The sequence below is a fragment of the Mobula birostris genome, chromosome 2 (assembly GCF_030028105.1).
Source record: "Mobula birostris isolate sMobBir1 chromosome 2, sMobBir1.hap1, whole genome shotgun sequence".
NCBI lineage: Eukaryota > Metazoa > Chordata > Chondrichthyes > Myliobatiformes > Myliobatidae > Mobula > Mobula birostris.
This window is the reverse complement of record NC_092371.1, coordinates 70,425,739-70,439,255: the sequence shown is the minus strand read 5'-3', so window position 1 is coordinate 70,439,255 and position 13,517 is coordinate 70,425,739. Positions and strand designations below refer to the sequence as shown.

General features: G+C 46.7%; 1 protein-coding gene and 1 long non-coding RNA gene across 6 annotated transcripts in view; one reads left to right on the top strand and one right to left on the bottom strand.

Annotated features, from left to right (window-relative positions):
• The window catches only part of LOC140187428 (nuclear receptor coactivator 3-like), a 227,932-nt gene extending 223,858 nt beyond the window's left edge, over positions 1–4,074 (bottom strand). For all 5 annotated transcript variants that reach the window (XM_072242752.1, XM_072242823.1, XM_072242775.1 and 2 more), the window contains exon 1: positions 3,978–4,074. The gene's annotated coding sequence lies outside the window, so the exon portion shown is untranslated. The remainder of the gene's footprint in view (positions 1–3,977) is intronic.
• Positions 3,571–13,517, top strand: part of LOC140187499 (uncharacterized) — a 31,248-nt gene continuing 21,301 nt past the window's right edge. Inside the window, exons 1-2 of the long non-coding RNA XR_011883112.1 lie at positions 3,571–3,739; positions 7,748–7,874. This is a non-coding gene — a long non-coding RNA (uncharacterized lncRNA). The remainder of the gene's footprint in view (positions 3,740–7,747; positions 7,875–13,517) is intronic.

Sequence of the window (13,517 nt, the reverse complement as noted above, 5' to 3'; positions counted from 1 at the left end):
TATAGGTGCTCAAAATACCTGCTATGTAAAACCAGAGTAATGTTTTGAGTACATTTTAAATCTTGTGTGAACATTGCACCAAATTCAAATTCCCAGCAATATGCAAGCAGATTGAAAAAGCATGCATCACATGCCCTTTCAAAGTGTCACAAGTATCAAGGCAAACAAACGTTGAAAACTATTACAGTACGTAAAACGTGATTAAGCATTTGTGCAAAACAGACCTGAAAAATATATTTGCCGTGTCAGATGAATTGCCCAGTGAAATAAATTTCTTTCTGTATCTGCTATAACACCACAGAAACTGCTAAACTTGTGCATAATCTGTTATATTAAGACAACCATTTCACAGGCTGGTGATAAGTTTAAATGGCAGGAACACTGCACATGTGAGAAGCAGCCTGAGTACAGAGCCATAAGAAAGTAGTTTACAAAATGGGGCTGAGAAGAGAATTAATATTCACCAAATGTTTAACACTGGAATAAATATGATATCACAACTAAATACTACAATAGCCTAACAAATTAAACCCTAGATCCATTTCTTTGGTTAAATGCCAATGTTTCTAAAGGTCAAAATACATATTTTTGGCATAGCAAGAAATGCATGAAAACTAAAACTAACATTCAAGTCACACGATAAGCATTAACTTTTACTAACTCTGCCTTAAGCCAAGATAAAAATAATAAAAATATTCTAAAAGCAGATACGTCATCAATGCTGTATTGTTAATTAAAGGTACCCCTTGATTTTCAACTGACACCAGGAAACAAGCCCACAAGATGTCAATATTCACTGATGTGAACATTCTATCCTATTTCAAGATAGGACACTCCTTTCCTATCTGAAAGAAAATGGAACTATAGTAATCATCAATAACACTTCTCCAGCATCCAGGTGGTTTCAGATATTGTAACAGTGCTAGTTTTCCATAACCACCTGATTGTAAATGCAGTCAAATTTAATACTTTGCGAGGTCACCTAATGCTGTTGCTATAACAACATCCTTTACTGTTACAGCCCGATATAACAATTGTGTGCAGGCAGTCAGTGGTTGTACTGAACAGGAAAATCTAGCATCCACCTACTTAACACTGCACACAAATAACTGCCAGCTGTTTGAAGTAAAGCACAATGCTAAACGAGTCTGGATGAACTCCCGCAAAAATTTTAGCAGTCACCATTAAAACACGTCCACAACCCACTTGCAGTCTCATCACAGCAGTAAGAACAAAATTTAAAAAAAAACATTTTATAGTTTTATCCTGACATTTTAATAAATTCACCAATGTCTCATAACATGGAAATAAAGTTATGTTTCCCCCTTCAAATGTTAAAATAATGTCACAGCATGATATTTTTCAGCTTTGGAAAGTCAGAATGTACCCTGTGGAAAGGGAGGCAACTGGTTCCAATTAACGTCAGGCATGTATTGCAACACAAGTTTCGGTACTTATTGGCATGCAGATTTCACAAACATTCACAACAAGTCTATAAGAGTACTCATCTGCATCTAAATCTGCAGTTTTCTGTACACGTCTCCTCACTTCATAATATTAAAGGAACAAAGGAAATTGTATTAGGTTCAATTAATGTCATAATGATATATAGTCATTCAAATACATTCCCAGGAGTAAAATAATTAAATACCTTTTTTAAAAAGCTGGTCAAATCTGGTCAGTATTTTAACCAGAACATTGTACAAATAAACATTGCACACTCCAGAAATACACAGCTTAGAAAACTACCTACAGGCTGTTCTAACAGGCCTGCCAATAGCAGCATCTAAACAAGATGTAGATGTCATAGCCACCAGTACTTTAGCAGCTGTCGATCAACAGGGTCTCAACAGACAACCAATGATAACGGCTTACAAATGCCATCAGCGAGTAAACCAATAGTAGAAGTCCCTCAACCCACTGTGACCAGACTCACAAGAGCCTATCCTACTGCCGTCTGCAAATCCACAATTAGAAGCAAGCCATCAAGGAGCTGTCACGTTGAATTATCCTGCTCAACAAACAATGCTGTGCTTTCCTAATGCTCAAAATGCAGGTATTATCAGCAGTTTTATTTTTTTTTGAATAGGAACTAAATCAACGTCTGCCAGGAACTACAACTTAATCCATCCAATATTATCAGAACTTCATTTAAAAAATACAAAATGCTTAAATGAGATAGTTAAGCTTCAAGACTTTAGTAGCACATCACTCAAAATTAACATGTACTTCAGGTAATGCAATATGTTTCTTCTGTTGGCAGAGATATTTCATAATTACTTCAATTTGAGACTACATGTTAATATTCTAAACATACAAAATAATGGGCATAACTCGTAGCGATTACAAAATGCAATTTTTGTGGACATTTCAGCCTTGGCTGTAAATATTCTTCATGCATAAAATACTTACATCCTAATTCCTTAACATAAGCTAACTCAAAAAGAACATCGATTGTTTCATTGCAAGGAAAATAGAAAGACCATCCTCGTAACACAGAGAAATGCAGAAATACCAAGCAGTAAGCAAAAAAAAACTCGACTCTATCCAATCTACTTTGACAAATAAGAGTTTAGTAAAAACAGAAACTATATTTTTGACTCCATTCATTAAAATACATGTGTGTGCACCACAACTGACTTCCTGTTTCTGCAATGGAGACACGGTCACTTGCATTTAGGAACACATGAAGTTCAATTCCTGGTCTGTTCCAGGAACAGCAGCTTCAGTCAGGGATTGCTTGTGGCATGTCAGTGTCAAAATACAGTGATCAAAAACATGATGCAATCTAACAGATTTATACAACAATCTGGGGCAGATGTACACACGATTGCGCTCCGAGACCAACATCGTCCTTATTTCTTCATAATAAATGCCCCTGTTGAAGTACAGTCATAGCATGATTTCTTTCTTGGCTATTAAAAGCTTCACCAGAAACACTTTCTGAGTATATCTAGCTGATTAGTGCCGATATTTTAAATCTCTATGCATTTTTAAAACAATTTGTACCTACCAGCTCATCTAGGTCTACCCAAAAAGGGCTGCTATCTCCCAACGTCTCTACCTATCGCAACATGGCAATTTCCATGCTTTGTGCAGCCCAAAGCACATCTTAACTCTCGTGTTAGTTTAACGTGAGGATAAAATATAATCTTTGTTTAACGCTTTTGTCTGCATGGTTCCCTTTTTCCTCCCTAGCTGTCATAAACGCGAGTCATTTTGGGTACGATCGCACGAGTCGTACTGCCTTACCGTCTTCACGACTGCAGACAAGCAAAATAACCTAGGAGGTATTATGCGTTTTTTTTTGGTTGTTATTGCAGTTTCAATGCAACGTAGAAGCAGCATTTAAAATTCACACTGAAACTGTAATTAAAATCCCTCCCAAACCCCGTCTTTGCCCAAAGCAACGTGACGGGGGGGAATGCTATGGCGACCAGTTGATGGCCACCAATGGGAAGGCGAGCTGAGACGGGCAGGAAAGGGTGAAGAAGCCAATGGGCGAGGACCGGGGGTGGGCTCACACTCCCAAGTTCAGTCTCAGTAATTAAGTTGTCCCGAACCAAGATCCTTTTGGGTTGAAATTTTAATTTAAGAAAGAACAATTCGATTTCCTCACCCCACTCTATCCACAAGGGGGTTAAAAAAAAAGACGCCGGTCTCGGCTGAATCAGCGACCTTCAACAAGGGGCGAGGGGGGTGGCAGGCCCATTGCCCTCGGCCAGCCCCTTGATAACAGGTCAGCGTGTAGGGAGGGGGTCACGCATTTAACTTTAGACCGGGAGAAGGGTGGAGGGAAGGGTGAAATACAGACAGACGCGGGCCGAGCCGGGCGGGGTGAGGGGATGGAGGGGCGGGAAAGAAGCATCAACAGCAGCTCCTCCACAAAGAGCAAGATCTGAAGGACGGGGGGAGGGTCGAGATCCCCGGCGCTCGCGCCACCCCACCCTGGCCACGCGGCCTTGGCGCCAACTTACCGGCACGGACTGTTAGTCGAAGAAACCTTCTAATATCCTGACCTTCGTTTGCCGAAAACAGCCGAGCCAAAGCGCCGCCATGTTGCTCCTTGTTTATTTAAATTTTGAACACTCCCACGGAGGGGCGGCGCAGTGCGCATGCTCGTGGGGATCCCACCCGCGATGCCGGCTGGACGTTGTAGTCCACCAGGAAAGGAGGGGTTGAAGGGGGAGGGAGGGGTTGAAGGGGGAGGGAGGGGTTGAAGGGGGAGGGGGGGTTGAAGGGGGAGGGGGGGTTGAAGGGGGAGGGGGGGTTGAAGGGGGAGGGGGGGGGGGTTGAAGGGGGAGGGGGGGGTTGAAGGGGAAGGGGGAGGGGGAAGGGGGAGGGGGGGTTGAAGGGGAAGGGGGAGGGGGAGGGGGGGGTTGAAGGGGGAAGGGGGGGGGGGTTGAAGGGGAAGGGGGGGGTTGAAGGGGGAGGGGGAGGGGGGGGTGGGGGAGGGGGAGGGGGGGGGGGGGTTGAAGGGGGAGGGGGAGGGGGGGGTGGGGAGGGGGGGGGGGTGGGGGAGGGGGAGGGGGGGTGGGGGAGGGGGAGGGGGGGTGGGAGAGGGGGGAGGGGGAGGGGGGGGTGGGAGAGGGGGAGGGGGGGGTGGGAGAGGGGGAGGGGGGGTGGGAGAGGGGGAGGGGGGGAGGGGGAGGGGGGGGGTGGGAGAGGGGGAGGGGGGGTGGGAGAGGGGGAGGGGGGGTAGGAGGGGGGGTGGGAGGGGGAGGGGGAGGGGGGGTGGGAGGGGGAGGGGGGTTGAAGGGGGAGGGAGGAGGAGGAGGAGGGAGGAGGAGGAGGGAGGAGGAGGAGGGGGGGGTGGGAGAGGGGGAGGGGGGGTGGGAGGGGGAGGGGGGGTGGGAGGGGGAGGGGGGGTGGAAGGGGAGGGGTTGAAGGGGGAGGGGGAGGGGGGTTGAAGGGGGAGGGGGGGTTGAAGGGGAAGGGGGAGTGGGGGTTGAAGGGGGAGGGGGGAGTGGGGGTTGAAGGGGGAGTGGGGGTTGAAAGGGGAGGGGGTTGAAAGGGGGAGGGGGGTTGAAAGGGGGAGGGGGGTTGAAGGGGGAAGGGGGAGGGGGGTGGAAGGGGAGGGGTTGAAGGGGGAGGGGGGTTGAAGGGGGAGTGGGGGTTGAAGGGGGGAGGGGGGTTGAAGGGGGAGGGGGAGGGGGGGTTGAAGGGGGAGGGGGAGGGGGGGTTGAAGGGGGAGGGGGGAGTGGGGGTTGGAGGGGGAGGGGGGTTGAGGGGGGTTGAAGGGGGAGGGGTTGAAATGTGAGGGGGGAGGGGAAGGGGGAGTTGAAGGGGGGTTGGAGGAGGGGGAGGGGTTTGAAGGGGAGGGGGGTTGAAGGAGGAGGGTTGGAGGGGGTGGAGGGGTGGGGGTTGAAGGGGGAGGAGGGTTGAAGTGGGAGGGGGGTTGAAGGGGGAGGGGATGGGTGGTTGAGGGGGGTTTGGAGGGGCAGAGGGGGGTTGGGGGGAGGGGGTTGAAGGGGGGGTGGGGGGTTGAAGGGGAGGGGGAGGGTTGAAGGGGGAAGGGAGGAGGAGGGAGGGATTGGGGCAGGGGGTTGAAGGGGGAGGGAGATTGGAGGAGGGGGTTTGGGGGGGAGGGGCAGAGGGGGGTTGGGGTGGGGGTTGAAGGGGAGGGGGTGGGGGGTTGGAGGGAGAGGGGTGGGAGGGGGGTTGAAGGGGGAAGGGGGAGAGGGGTTGAAGGGGAGGGGGAGGGAGGGGGGTTGAAGGGGGAGGGGTGGGAGGGGGGTTGAAGGGGGAGAGGGGGGTTGAAGGGGGAGGGGGAGAGGGGGGTTGAAGGGGGAGAGGGGGGTTGGAGGGGGAGAAGGGGGGTTGAAGGGGAGGGGAGGGGTTAGAGGAGGGGAGGGGAAGGGTTGAAGGGGGAAGGGGAGGGTTGAAGGGGAGAGGGGAAGGGAGGAGGAGGGAGGGGTTGGGGCAGAGGGAGGGGTTGGAGTTGGGGAAAGGGTTGGAGGGGGGAGTGGTTGGTGAAGGGGGTTGGGGGAGGGGTTGCAGGGGGAAGGGTTGGAGGGGTGGGGGGTTGGAGTGGGAGGGGGAGTCAGGGGGAGGGGTGGGTGGGTGAAGAGGAGGGGAAAGGAGTGGGTGAAGGGGAGGGGAAAGGGGTGGGTGGGTGAAGGGGAGGGGAAAGGGAGAGGAATGAAAGTGGGAGGTGAGTGCGCTGAAATGAGGGGGGAGGTGGCTGGAATGGTGAGGTGGGGAGGATGATGTAATGTAAGTGAATGGGAGGCGGAGGGAGGGTTGGAGAGCAGTGATAGAGTGAGGGTGGGAGTGAGAGGTGGAGGTAGGGGGCGAAAGGGAGCTAGGGAGAAAGGGAGGCAGAGTGACAGAGGGAGGGAGTGGGGCTGAGGTAGCGTGTGAGTGGGGGTGGAAGGAGAGAGTGAGTTGGGGGTTGAGAAAGGGGGAGTGAGGGACTGGTGGGGAGGAGTGCAAGTGAGTAGGAGGTGGAAAGAGGAAAGGAGGTGGGGAGAGAGGAAGGACGCTGTGTGAGGTTGAGAGAGAGGGGGAGGGAGGAATAAAGTGAGTTGGGGGTTGAGAGGGAGGGAGCAGGAGGTGGAGAGGGTGGTAGGAAGTGGGAGGTGGTGCTATGCAGGGAGGGAGCAGGATGTGGAGCGAGGGGGGAGGTAGAGAGATTGGGAGGCAGTAGGAGGTTGAGAGGGGGGGAGGCACAGTGAGAGTGGGGAGGTGGTGAGGGGGGAGCGAGGTGGGGAGAGTGAAAAGGTGGGAGTGAGTGGGAGGTGAAGAGGGGGATGATTTGGGAGGGAGCGTGTGAGTAGGAAGCAGAAATACTGGGAGACGGAGGAAGGTGGAGATCGAGGGAGTGAATGGGAGGTGGAGAGGGAAGGAATGAGTGGGAAAAGGAGAGAGGGGGGGAGGGAGTGAGTCGGAGGCAGAGAGAGGGTGGGCCTGAGTGGGAGTTGAAAGGAAAAGGAGGGAGGAAGTGAGAGGGAAAGACAGGGAGGAGGAGAAGAAGGGATGTGTCATCTACATAAGCCCCAGTCTATTTTTTCCACCTACAATTTATGAATTGAATTTATTTAATGGGTCTTTGTTTAAAATCAGCTCACTGGACAGCAGCAGTTCCATCATATGTACATTTGGGTGCCACCATTGCATTCCAGGAGTCAGAGTGTAGAGGTCAATTCTGGCATCTTCTGTAAGGAAGCTGTCCTCCCCACGGAATGCATGGGTTTTCTCCAGGTCATACGGTTTTCTCTCACCAATGGTGTACTGAGTAGGTTAATGGGTCACTGTAAATTGATTCGGGTTAAATTGAGGTTGTCGGGCGTTGCTGGGTGGTGTGGCTGGAAGGGCGTTTTCCACACTGTATCTCTAAATAATAAAAAAGTAAATACAGGATACCCCCTGCCAGTCAATCCAATATACAAAAATTGCAAAAAACTAATGACCAGGATCTTCAATAGCCTTGTGGTGGTGTCCACCTTGAAAAATAAATTGATGGACCAAAACCAATCGAAGTAAGCAGTGAGGTTGTTATGTTTCACCAAATAAAGAAAGTTATATAAGAATTGTTATCTAAATGAATCAACTGTAAAAGATCAGTTCTGATAAACCTGGCCTATATTTCTGCAGTTGAACCTTCGAGTGGCTTTTGTGGAAAGTTTACTTTACTTTGTTCATAAGTTCCTTTTGAGCAAGAGTGGTTTATTTAAATGCAGTAAGTAGTGTCGGCAAAAGAATATCACAATAATTCCAGCCTTATGTTTTTTTTTATTTTATTTAGTGATACAGCGCAATAACTGACCCTTCCAGCCCAATGATCCTATGCTGGCCAATTAACACACTAACTCATATGTCTTTGGAAGGCGGGAGGAAACTGGAGCACTTGGAGGACACCCATGTGGTCACAGGTAGAATGTACAAACTGCTTACAGATAGCACTGGAATTGAACTTGGGTTGCTGGTCTTGTAATGGCATTACACTAATTGCTGTGTGATGATGGCACCCTTGTTTATTCTCTTCAATTAATCCAAAGTTTAATAAAAGTATTGTGCTATAAATAATGACTTTTGATTCAATGCAATAAGAAATTCATTACAGGTAAAATTCACCATATTTCACCCATCTTTCAATAATCAATGGATTATGAAATCTTATGTCATATGTCTCCACTATATCCCCTGCTTAGAACCAGTACATTTTTAAGCTAATACCTAAATGCAGCGAAGGCATTAGTCTGAATATCTCAAAATGTTTGGAGAATTGACAAAGAATTCTCAGCATTCATTCAAGATTAATTTCCTGTACACAAGTGCAAAGGAGATACAATAATTGTTCCTCTGGATTTGATGCAGCATAGAAAAAAAACATGATGAGAAGTATACAATGATAAAAAGAACACAATAAATACGTAAGATAGCTTGTATACATAGATTGATAAAGTAACAGCAGGCACAGAAGTGACTGACAGGAAATGTTAAAGTAGTAGTAGTTGGGGATGTGGTAGTGTGGGTTAGTCGGTGGAGCTGTTAATCAGCCTTACTTCTTAGGGAAAATAACTGTTTTTGAATCTGGTGATCCTGGCGTGGATGCTACATAGCCTGCTCCCTGATGGGAATGGGACAAACAATCCATGAGCAGGGTGCAAACACGAGGAAATCTGTAGATGCTGGAATTTCAAGCAACACACTATAAAGTTGCTGGTGAACGCAGCAGGCCAGGCAGCATCTCTAGGAAGAGGTACAGTCGACGTTTCGGGCCGAGACCCTTCGTCAGGACTAACTGAAAGAAGAGAGAGTGTGATCCATCATGATATTACTGGCCCCTTTACAGCACCTTTCTGTATATATGTCCTTGATGGTAGGTGATGTGTTGGCCATTTTGACTACCCATTATGGAGCCTTCCGTACCACGCCTTATGGATGCTTTCTACTGCTCGTCTGTAAAATAATATGAGTCTAGATGTGCATAGTCCAGCTCTCTTAAGTCTCCTCAAAAGTTAGAGGTGTTGGTGAGCTTTCCTGATTGTGAAGAATGTGTTCTGAGACCATGAGAAGTCATGTAAAATGTGCAGCCCCAAGAATTTGAAACTGCTTGCAGTTTTCAATGCTATACCACCGATGCAAAGAAGGGTGAGAATTGGTGTGAGTTCTCCTGATGACAATACCCACCTCCTTTGCCTTGTTGACATTGAGGAAGAGGTTATTTGCCTGGCACCAGGCCTCGAGTTCAATCATCTCCTCTCTGTAGGCTGTCTCGTCATTGTTGGTGATGAGCCTCACTACTGTCCCATCTTGACAATTTGATTACTCAGGTGTTTGGCCAAGCAGTCATGTGTGAGCAGCATGGAGAGCAATGGGCTCAGTACTCATCTGTGGGAGACACCTGTGTTGAGGATGATGGGGAGGGAGGAGCAATTGTGCATTTTGACTACCTGAGGTCTGTTGGTTAGGAAGTCCAACACCCAGTTACACAAAGTAGATTATTTCAACCAAGGAGGATAAGTTTGTTCACCAAGGTCTGTGGGGCAATAGTGTTAAATGCCAAACTGAAATCCAGAAACAGCATTCTGATATAAGTGTCCTTGTTTTCTAGGTGTGTCAGGGTCAGGTGCATGACAGAAGCTATGGCATCTGTTGTGGAATAGTTCTGTCAGCAAGTGAGTGTCCAAAGCAGCAGGAATGAAGTTTTTGACATGTGCTTTACCAGCCACTCAAAACACTTCATGATGATTAGCATTAGTGCCACCAGGCAGTAGTTGTTTAGTTCAGAAGATGCAGAGTTCTTTGATACAGGGATGATGGTTATTCAGGGATATGATACAGAGTCAACCTCTGTCTAAACTTGAGTGGAATCTCAAACAAGTAGGCTCTCTATCAATGACCACTCTGTATTAATTTTAGTTACCACTCATCCAGCCATTGAGAATTCGTTATCGACATTTTTGGATGGTCCACAGCATGTCTCTTTCACCACGCATGTTTTCTATAGTTTCTCTGGCTACTCCAAGCCCATTGTCCCTTTCCTTGTCCTTCATGGTTCAGGAATGCGAACGAGGATATTTTTAGCTTCAATCTCCTTTTCAAAGGAATGTTTCAATTGGCCATGCATGGATTTACAAGTGTTAGACTGTAGGATCTATTTTAATTCTACGAAGATTGAGTTGAGTAACATTGTATGATTATATCATGAGGGCAAGTTTAAATCCCACAGATAATTTGGTTACTGCATTGTTATATTAGAATGGCATTCTTATGTAAAATGCTGCAACATACCCCGTCCATTTCATTATTGGAGTGGAGGAGGAGTTTGCTACTACCCTCACTTAAAGAAGTTTATCTTAAGACCTATGTTTTGTGGATTTAATTTTGCTGGCGTTAACAGATTTAATTTAACAACGGTACTTGATCTTATGATAATATCCCATCGTGCATTTCAAAGCCTGTATGGCAAAAAAATTGCTTGTGTGTACGTGCAGCTCCTTGAAAAATGCTTATTGGTACTTAGAAGAATGTGGGCGGCTGTGTCCAGAACAGGCAGGGTTCTTACTATCCGTAGTATATCTAAGTGAATGTGTAAATTGCAGGTACAATTGTCAGTGCATTAGTAGTAGTGGGGGTGGATAGGAAGGTCAATGACCTGAATTTAAAGTGCGCACACACACGCCCTCTGCTGCATTAACAGGATCCTAAAACACGAAGCTTATTTTTTCTCAGCCTTTCACCCGAGTTTTCTGTAGTCTTTTTGACAGACCTGTAGACTTTGCGGCAGGATTTAGGTCTCTAACTGCTTTTCGAGTCCATCAAAATACACAGTGGATAGTTTAAACCCCACGATACTGCTGGAATAAAATCCTCGCAAATTTGTACGTGCTGCCAAAAAAACGTAACTTTCCTCGATAATGCAATGCTATCGTGACATTCGTGGTTAGTTTGTTCATATCGACGAGAAAATATAGTCTTAGGAACCGCAGACTTGATCGGGGATTAAAACTCCGCAGGAGAACACGCCAATTGGATTGTAAAAACGGATTACATTAACAACGGCCAAGTGAAATAATGTTTATGTCCTATTTGCTGTGTCTTCGTTATACAAGTGTCTGTTTGCTTAAATATCTTAAGTAGAGAGACACGTCTTTGAAAATAGAGTGTGGTCTTCGTCGGACGTGAAAATGAATTTTAAGAAAAAATCAGCGTGATGATAGAGCTGTTTCTTTCGCGCTGAGCAGTATGGGTCAGCTGAACTCCGTTAATAATGTGCTTTCTTTTGTAAGAAAGATCACTTGGAGACGAAGTTTCGGGGCTGAGAAAGCATATGAATTGCATCAATCCACAGCTATAATTATGTTTGGGATTTAATATATTTCAGTCTAAATATTAAAACTCTAGGAATGCTAAATTCAATTTATTTAATAAAATATTACGCTTGGTTGCACGTTAGAGGAGGAGGTAAACCTAATCTCAGCATCGCAACATTTCTGTGAATGGATGGCTGCCTGGTTCTTCGTTTGCGAAAATCAGAAGGGGTCTCCATCGCTGTGGGACTTACTTCCCGCCTGCGCTGTGTGGTTTATAGTTAGGATCGGTGCACGCAGGCCGATTCCACTCTTTAGGCCGTGGGGGCGTTCCATAATAGCACAGCGAGCTGCGGCGACCACAAGGCTGCAGGTTAAGTATCGGAGTTTTCCTTCTAGACATACTTCCTGACAAAGCTAACGAGTCCCAAGTCCCAGCTACCTGGGTTTGGAATCTGAGTTGTCCTTTTCCTGGGCTGGCTGCAAACCAAGGCAAATGAACCCAGCCTACCTGCCCAGTTATACCACGAACACCCACCCCGGTCAATGACATTGTGAACTCAGTAAGAACAGGGACACCACGTGAAGGTGTTACCATGGGCACAATAGTGTAGGAGAGGCCATATGTGAGTGACCTCCTGCATGGCAAGCCAAACGGTAGTCCTGCGGCAATCACTACACCTGGAATGGAGAGGCTATGGGAGACAGTTTACCTTCCTGAAATGAGCAGGACGTCCAGCCCAGGACTCTACCAGTCCCCAACATTTCTCTGCATTAGTTCTAACAATGTCTTTTGAACTCAACGTCAAAATGACCCAAACGTGTCTTGTAGATTTTAACCTTAATGTTTAATTAAGTGAGATTATCATTTTTATAAATTAATGCACAGTAAATTTACTCCTACAGTTTGTAACAGTTTCTCATTTCATAAGTTACGTTTTCATGGTGTTAGAATTTCTGAACATTGTGCTATCCAACTAGCTGTGGAAAAACTGGATTATCACATTCTGAATGGTGGTATACACTCAGTGACCACCTAATTAGGTACAGGGAGGAGCCTTGTAGCCCATCCATTTTAATGTTTGACGTTTTTGTGCATTCGGACTTGCTCTTCTGCATAACACTGCAATGAATGGAGTAGAGTAAGATGTTTTCTGAAGGGGTTATCTGCTGGTGGGTCCTCAGGTGGCTGTAGGCACTGATCTGGGATCCACATATTCTGGTGCAGAGTGGACACAAGTAAATGGTGCCTTTGGTTAGTGGTTGTGTCTTTTGGTTGTTCATTCTCTCCTTTCACAGCTGCCACTTGTTTTCTGCTACACAGCAGACGTTGTTCTCATGTACCTTGAATATGTTTCCTCCAGGTGCATCTCAGGAGTGCAACATCTTCCTAGTTTTTAGATACAATGATGAATTTCTTCAGGATGATTTTGTTGTTATCTTTAAAGCATTTCCTTTGCCAACCAAGAGCTCACTGACTTTCCTTCAGCTGGAGTAAAGGATCTGTTTGGAGAGACATGAGTTAGACATGAAATTGACAAGACCTGTCCATTGGAGTTGGTATTGCTTTATCATGGTGGAAATGCTGTTCATGTTGGCCTCCTCCGGTACTTTGGTGTTAGTGCATCTGTCCTTCCAGATGATCCTCAAAATCTTTCATAAGTTACTTTGGTGGTATTGTTCCAGGGGTTTCAAGTGTCTTCTGTAGGTATGATTCAGCTCCATACAATATGTAGAACGGATAAATTCCCTGTAGACCAAAAGTTTTGTTTGAACTTGCAGGTCACAGACTTTTAAGACTCATTTCCTTAATCTTGCATGGGCTCCAATAACACTACTGAGGTGATTGATTTGTGAGTCCATGTCTGCTTTTGAGGAGAGAAGGCTGCAAGGTAGGGAAAGTAGTCTACATTTTCAAGCAACACTGTTAGTCTCTTACTAACTCTTCCTTCAGTTAGTCCCGACGAAGGGTCTCAGCCTGAAACGTCGACTGTACCTCTTCCTAGAGATGCTGCCTGGCCTGCCGTGTTCACCAGCAACTTTGATGTGTATTGCTTGAATTTCCAGCATCTGCAGAATTCCTGTTGTCTACATTTTCAAGGGTGATATTGTCAACTTTTATGGAGGTCTGGATAAATGGCTGGTTGGGCAGTGGCTGATATAGGACCTCTGTCTTTCTTACATTCAAAACAAGATCCAGGGTTCTATATGCCTTGGCAAAGGCATTCGGGATACATTGGAGGTCTTCTTCAGAGTATA